Genomic DNA, 7,639 nt, shown 5'->3' on the forward strand with positions numbered 1-7,639 from the left:
AATTTTGAAAGTTTTGGAGCTCAGTTTTTTCTGGATTTAGGACTAGAATCCTATTCCACCCATTACCAATTTAATTGGTACTTATAACAATTAGGTATTTAGGTACAATCCTATTTCATTCTGCTCAAACCCCTGAAAGAATGTTAACACATCTATTTTTGTAACAAGACTTCATTTTAGCCTTAAGACTATGTTGTAAAAAATAGTAGAGGAAGATATGCAGGCAGTGAGAGATTCTCAAACTTCTCCTTTTTTGAGATTAATAAAGCATTCTTTTGGCCCAGAAACCTACCTATTTGAAGTACAAAACTATGAACAATGAAAGGCCATTACGAGACTGATGCACTCAAATGCCACATACAGGTAGACCTGAACGCTATATACAAACACGATATGTCTTTGTGGGAAGAATTAGATAGATTATTTAAATTATTTGTAGTCCTGATCATTCTTTGAAGAAATAAGAGATAAATGAATTGCCTCATTGGTGAAAAAATTTAAATACTTTACTAATGAGGAAAAACAATTTGGCTCCTGACTTACGAGGAGAGGCTGAGGGAACTCAGCCTGTAGCATACCTACAGGCTGGGGAACTCCCTTCTCGTCAGCGCTGAGGCAGAAAAGGATCTTGGAGTCGTTATTGACGCCACAATGAACATGGGCCAACAATGTGGGGATCTAGTCAGGAAGGCCAACCATACCTTGTCGTGCATTCACAGATGCATCTTGAGCAGGTCCAAGGAGGTGATCCTCCCCCTCTATGCGACACAGGTTAAGCTGCAGTTGGAGTACTCTGTTCAGTTCTGGGCACCACACTTCAGGAGGGTTGTAGACAACGTGGAGAGGGTCCAAAGGAGGGCCACCTACATGATCAGGGGTCAGCAGGGCAGACCCTACGAAGAGAGGCTACGGGACCTGAACCTGTTCAGCCTCCACAAGAGAAAGCTGAGCGGGGGAATCTAGTGGCCTGTTACAAACTAGTCAGAGGGGACCAGCAGGTATTGGGGGAGTCCCTGTGCCCCCTTGCACTCCCAGGAGTGACTAGAAACAACAGACACAAGCTGGCAGAGGGTAGATTCAGGCTAGACATTAGGAGGCACTACTTCACTGTCAGGGCAGCTGGGATCTGGAACCAACTTCAAAGAGAAATGGTGCTGGCTCCTACCCTGGGGTCTTTAAAAGAAGGTTAGATGAACACCTGGCTGGGGTCATTTGACCCAGTACCCTTTCCTGCCATGGCAGGGGGTCGGACTTGATGATTTGCTCAGGTCCCTTCTGACCCTACCAATTATGAAAATATGAACTGGGTTTATTTAGTTCAGAGAAGAGAAGACCAAGAGGGGATTTGATAGCAGCCTTTAACTACCTGGAGGAGGGTTCCGAAGAAGATGGAGCTAAGCTATTCTCAGTGGTGACAGATGACAAAACAAAGAGCAATGGTCTCAAGCTGCAGGGAGGTTTAGGTTGGACATTAGGAAAAACTCTCTCACTAGGAGGGTGGTGAAGCACTGGAACAGGTTACCCAGAGAGGTGGTGGAGTCTCCATCCTTGGAGGTTTTTAAGACCCAGCTTGAGAATGCCCTGGTTGGAATGATCTAGCTGGGGATGGTTTTGCTTTGAGCAGGGGGTTGGACTAGATGACCCTTCCAATCCTAAATTTATACGATTCCTGTCTAATTACTTACAGCTTATCCTATATTCCCTGGTTGTATTTGTATTACTTGCATAAAGAATAAGGTCCAAAATCAAATGCTAATATTGTACTATTTTATATACTACTATTAGTTGAATTTGATCTATTTATTGTATTACTGTATATTATGTTCTATTATTATTTTGTGTCTATGTTACCTTATTGTACGATGTTACCAGTAATTACACATTACATAATTTTATTGTTAATTTTCCTGTATTCTTGTAGTGAAAGTTGTAAATAAACTACTACTTCTACTTCAGCTACTGGTAAGGAAGAGCAGGAAGACTCATCTACCTTTTGTGTTGATAGGTTTTTTTTTCCTCAGGGACTTTAGCAAAGTTGCATAAGATTGTACTTTACCTAATAGGCAAACTACAAAGAATAATGCCTTGCCTTACTTTAAGAGAAACTTGTTCTGATTTGACTGTTTTTGAATAAGCATCCGAAAACTGAATAGTTAGCATAGGCCTTTCATTTTCTGCTAGCTCATTAGATGCACTCTTGAGTACAATGCACTACAGAGTGTGAGTACCAGTATTAACTGTGCATTGTAACAGGTCTTATTGGACTCTTAAGATAGACTTAAGGGGCTTTTAGTTTAGAGGGAAGCCTGAGAGTTGGAAACTGGCACAGTAAAGCTTGTTGGGAGATGAAGCAATGGTATTAGCAACTTTCTATCCCTAATACAAAGAAGACCTAGCTTGAGAAATTATGTAGCTAAACGGGCCTTTCCTGTAAGAAGGGGCCCAGAGAAAGCGGTGGCATTTTAGTAGATTGGCAAGAGCCAGCATAAAGAGACAGCCAGGTGGCTATGTAAAGATAACTTCATTGTCTAAGGCTGGAACTGAAGATCTCAGAAGAGGGAAGTTTAAGTCCTTGTTTAGGGTTCTGTTGTACCCAGAGAGAGAGAAATGTTTGAATTTTTACTACTATGAAAAGGGCGTATTTTTGGTTTAGTAGGAAAGCTAAATTAGCATATCACTGAGGGCACCTGAAGCAACAGCCACATTGTCATGAGAATCTGGTAAAGCTAAGATCCATGTACTAAGATTCAATGTCCATTCAAGTCAACAGAAAGATTTAGTGCTTTCAGTGGGTTTAATACCATGCCGTAAACTTTCTCTTCTCCATAATGACTTTGAATTGATCAGGAAAACCCTCTCAGTAATTTGGGAGTGCAGGTAAGAGAGAAGTAATATCTACCATATTTCCCAACAAAGTGTCTACTTGGACTGAGGAGAATGTACCTAGAGCTGAGAGTCAGAAATTCACTATATTTATGTATATGTATATGCATATATGAATTTTAGGCATTTAATTAGCCAACATCAGCTCTGCATGAAGTCCTATGTACTTATGTCTCAAACACACCTTTCCAGGGCTGCAAACAGACATTTATCTCAGAATAAACCATTTTATTTTGGAACAAAGTACAATCATACAGGCATCTATGTCTATTGTCCCTGGATAAATCCTTAAAAAGTTTACCAGGTAAGAAGTACCAACAGTTTATCCTGGGACATTGCAAAGTACATCAGAACAGTTATCCCAGGATTGCCTCACTGAATCAATGGCAGAAAAACAGCACTGCATTCATCTGTTCACCAAACCCTGATTAGAAGGGAAGTTGTATATTTGCCAATCTCAGGATGTTTGTTCTGGGATAGACATGATTTATCCAGGAGGTATTTGATAGGAAGCATGGTTCTGGAGATAATGCACTGAGGTGAGTCCCAGATGATTTTGCTTCCCTTGCTACCTCTGTAACTGACTATATTACTGGTCTTGGAAAAAACATTTCAACTCACCTCAGTTTTCCTAGCTGAACCATACGAATAAGGGGACCTTTGTAGCAAGCATTGAGATCTATGAGCGAGAAATGCTATATAAAAGCAACCTGGTAACAGATGCAGTAACAAAACAGAGAGATTGAATGACTATCCCTAGTACAAAGAAGACCTAGAGAGAAATTCTGTGGAGAAATTCTCCTGTACGTTTGTAGCAGAACTGCTGCTAAAACCCTCTATAACCTATTGTACATCTTCAGAATATTGCTTCAAATTTCTGCATTTAGCTAGGCCATCTGTAAAATAGGGAATTGGATGCCTGCATACCTTGATGATTGCTATTATTGGCTACATTAAACAGATGGTAAAACTCAAATACAGGACAATTGAATGCCTTGTTTGGGAGTGGGTTAGCCATACAGCCAGCCTTTTCCAGAGGTGGTGGTAAGGTGAATATTTTCTGTAGATATTCTGTAAATATTTGAGAATATTTTTTGTAAATAGAGAGGCTAATAAGTGTTTCTCTGGGAAAAAGTTTATAATATAATACAGTGAAGAGGTATCTTTTTCTAAATGAAAACAAATATTCTGCTAAATGAACACAGATAGCAAAATGTATTAAAACACATATCTTAGAAGGAAGCAAACTTTATAAGGCATCAGCAAAGGCCAGATTACATTATTATGATAATGGAACTAGAATAAATAGGCAACAATGAAACATTATAATGTGCAATGTGTGCGTTCAAGTCCCTAGTCCCACAGTCAGATATGTGTATGGGAAATATACAGTCAAGGAGACTATACATATGCCCATATCTAATTGCTGGGGCAACACTTGAAGTTGTAATATGACATGCAATTATTTTATTTTAGTTTAAGTAGAATGAGTTCATGTCATAAGACTACATGTATATGCACCAAAGGTCATAATTAAGGTCACATATTCAACCTTAAGTTTGATATTCACTGAATGAATTTACTAGTCTTGCAAATACCTTAAATGGGTATAATTAAAAGATTAGAGAGGGTATTTTTTCTGCCTATTTTTTTTTGCATTTAACCCCAGACACAGTAGTTTTACCCTTTCTCGTACTGGGTGAATGGTTTTCCCTGCAACTTGGCATCTTTAACACATCAACAAGGAATAGGAAAATATACTTTAAACAAAAAAAAAAAAAAAAAGGAAAATGGTACATACCAAACTACAAAAAAAGTTAATGAAACTCAGAGGCAAATATAATACCCAGAGCATCCTCCAAACCTGTTTTTCCTTCCTTTTTTATAAATGATTGGAGGGACTGAATTACACTTGGTAGTCTTGTTAATAGTTCCCAAACATCAGGTTGGTTTTGTTGTGATTTTACATCTAATAAGACTTTTTCTTTCTTTCTTTCTTTCTTTTTAAATGATGTATAACATGGTCAAATTAGTATTTTTGGAGAAACCTTAACTGTTGAAATTTCGTAATCTTTGGAGGTGAGTTCCTTCACAGTTTTCAAGCTATATGCATGTTACTTGTTGCATTATTATTATGATTATTATTATGCACTTACTTTACTAGAAAGTAGAGCATGGTGATCAAAATGATACAGTGAAACAGGCCAACTGCAAGCAACACAGTAAAACCCGACTCAGCAGTCTCAGAAATATTCTAATTTAGGCTTTCTTTCTCCTTGTCTCTTTCACTTACATTTATTCTCTTATCTTTTAAGTTTGAGTTCTTTGCCCTCTCTCTCTGTTGCCTTTACTGTAGCCATTAACTCTTTCATTCTTTCCATGTTCTTTAACCCTAACTCCTAAACACACTGGAAGAAAATCTGCTTGCCCAACTCAGGTTAATAGACCACTGAATTAAGTATTGCATCATTAAGCAATGAGTATCTAACCCACAGTTAAAACAGTTCCTATACTTGGTTTGAATGGAAATGGAGTAATGCATCACATTCTTTAGGAGATGTGATGAGTCTTAAAGTTTGTGGTACGGAGTTTAGAGTACATAAATCTGCAACATTTAGTTGCATCTCTTTGTTTTCCTTTTATAAAAATGAAACAGGTGCCAGTTTAACCAACAGTAGTTTTGCTTTGAGATAACAACTGTACCATATCCCTTGTCAAATCAAATCCTTGTGTGAGTTTGATCCAAAACTCACTGAACTCAATGTGAGTTTTTTTCATGGACTTCAGTAGGCTTTGAATGAGGTCCCTAATCAGTAGATTGTTATCTCTTGTTAACTGCTCATACTTTGAAAAGTTAAGTGCTTATCTCAACAGAATCTTTGTGTTTTTGCTAATAAATATGCTTAAATACTCACTTAAGGCTAAAAAGTAAGAGATTAAAATGACAACCAGATAAAATGAGTGGTTAACTATTTAAACATTAGCTGCTTAATATATTATAAAAAGTAGGAGGCATTCCTTCCGACACAGATCACATTTATCATGTTCATCTAATTGACCTTGAAGCTTAATGGTGTTAAGATGAAAGATGAAATTCCACCTTTTTTAAAGGAAGCAGTTTAAAAGACTCAAATAGGATTTCTAAGTGTGTCTCACTTTCTGATTTCCTAGTGTTCTGTTCCTATTGAGAAAGCAAACTACACAAACCCAAAGGGATTCCCACATCCAACTTTCACACTTCTTATTGTTACATGGCAGTGACCACTCGATTGACAAATAGAGTGATTGCCTTTGAAAGATTTCTAAGGATATTAAGAGCATGAACTTCATTCTTTTTAAACACCTTCTTAAATAAATGCTTCAAAACAAAGTCAACCATTGATCCAGGTCTCTGAATAAAAAAGTTCTCTGCATTTGACAATTGAATTTATTACTAAGAAGAAAATGTACATTAATCTTTCTGGTTTATTGTCTTCATTTGACAAAGGTAGAATTACAGAGTTGTTGAGCAAAGAAAGATTTGTACCCTCTGTTTGGGATGGCAAATCTACATAAATTCATTGATTGACTGTTAGGATAAAAGCAATCTTGACAGTGCTCTGTGTTGTTACCTGAAGAGAAACAAGGATATAATTTATGCTTTGTTCTGTACTAATCCTTGCTAAATAACTCATTTTATTCTCTGGATACATTTACTATTCCACCACCCTGATTTTTATAGCAGGGAAAAAGAACAATGAAAAATGATTATTTACTGCTAGGGGATGTGGGCAGGGATTAACCAGGAGAGGGGAGGGGGGAAAACCCCCACTACTAACATACCTGGAAGAGTGTTGTACTAGCCTTGCTGATTGTGCTCCTCTCCTCCCACTGGGGTTCCTCCTGATTTCAATGGGGGAAAGAAAGAGGGGTGGGCGTGGGGGAAGGAAGGTGCCAATCGTCTATCCATCACATCTGTGCGCACAGGGATAAACACACCAACCAACCGTAGGAGGAAAGATTGTTTTTCCGTTGAGAGCTGCAACTCGGCAGAGTCTGCGCTCAGAGGAAGAAGGCTCTTGCAGGTGTGCTGAGGAGGCTTCCTCCACGGCCGCCTCTATCACACATCCCCTTGACTTGTGCCACCAAGGGTGGAGGTGCACTTGGCCCTGAGGAAGGGGCAAAGGGAGATGTGGGCTTGCGTTGCTTTTGCAGAGCAGGGCCCCCCCCCGCCTCCTCACACCCCCTCCATTCAGCCCTTGGCCTCCCGCCTGCCAGAGCCAGTGCAAAATTGGGTTTTTATTCCCACTCCCCACCCCCCCTTCTTCAAGGCGGATCTCCACGCAGTCCAAGCTTGTTAGTCATGAGTTGGAATTCCTGCAAAAAAAAAAAAAAAAAAAAAATGCAGATTTTAACTCAGAAAAGCCTAAAATAATCTCATGGCTCTGAGATGCAGGTGCTGAGAGCAGGGGGGCTCTGGCGCGGGTCACCCCCCGGGGCAGCACTGCGGGAAGCGGGGCCGAGGACCCGGCTTCAGGCTGCCGGAGACAGGGGCGGTGCAGCCGGCGGTCCCCTCCAGCCTGCCCCGACACCGGACCCTACATTTGCGCTCGTGTCCGAGGCGGGGGCTGAGCTCCGCGCTGCAGCCTGCGCAACCAGCCAAGCCGCGGGCCTCGCCCGGCAGCCGGGGGTGGCCTCTGGAAGCGGCGGCCGGAGCCTCCGCGCGGCTTCCTCGGCTCATCCCCACGCCCCGCTCCGCCACTGGGGCCGGGGCTGG

At 40.5% G+C, this 7,639-nt stretch overlaps 1 long non-coding RNA gene across 1 annotated transcript in view; it reads right to left on the bottom strand.

Moving 5' to 3' along the window:
- Positions 1–6,275: 6,275 nt before the first annotated feature.
- The window catches only part of LOC109301014, a 1,762-nt gene continuing 398 nt past the window's right edge, over positions 6,276–7,639 (bottom strand). Inside the window, exons 2-3 of the long non-coding RNA XR_002098406.1 lie at positions 6,706–7,239; positions 6,276–6,494 (exon numbers count right to left, since the gene is read on the bottom strand). This is a non-coding gene — a long non-coding RNA (uncharacterized LOC109301014). The remainder of the gene's footprint in view (positions 6,495–6,705; positions 7,240–7,639) is intronic.

This window comes from Gavialis gangeticus, unplaced genomic scaffold (assembly GCF_001723915.1).
Source record: "Gavialis gangeticus isolate Ggan-Ray unplaced genomic scaffold, GavGan_comp1, whole genome shotgun sequence".
Taxonomy (NCBI): Eukaryota; Metazoa; Chordata; order Crocodylia; family Gavialidae; genus Gavialis; species Gavialis gangeticus.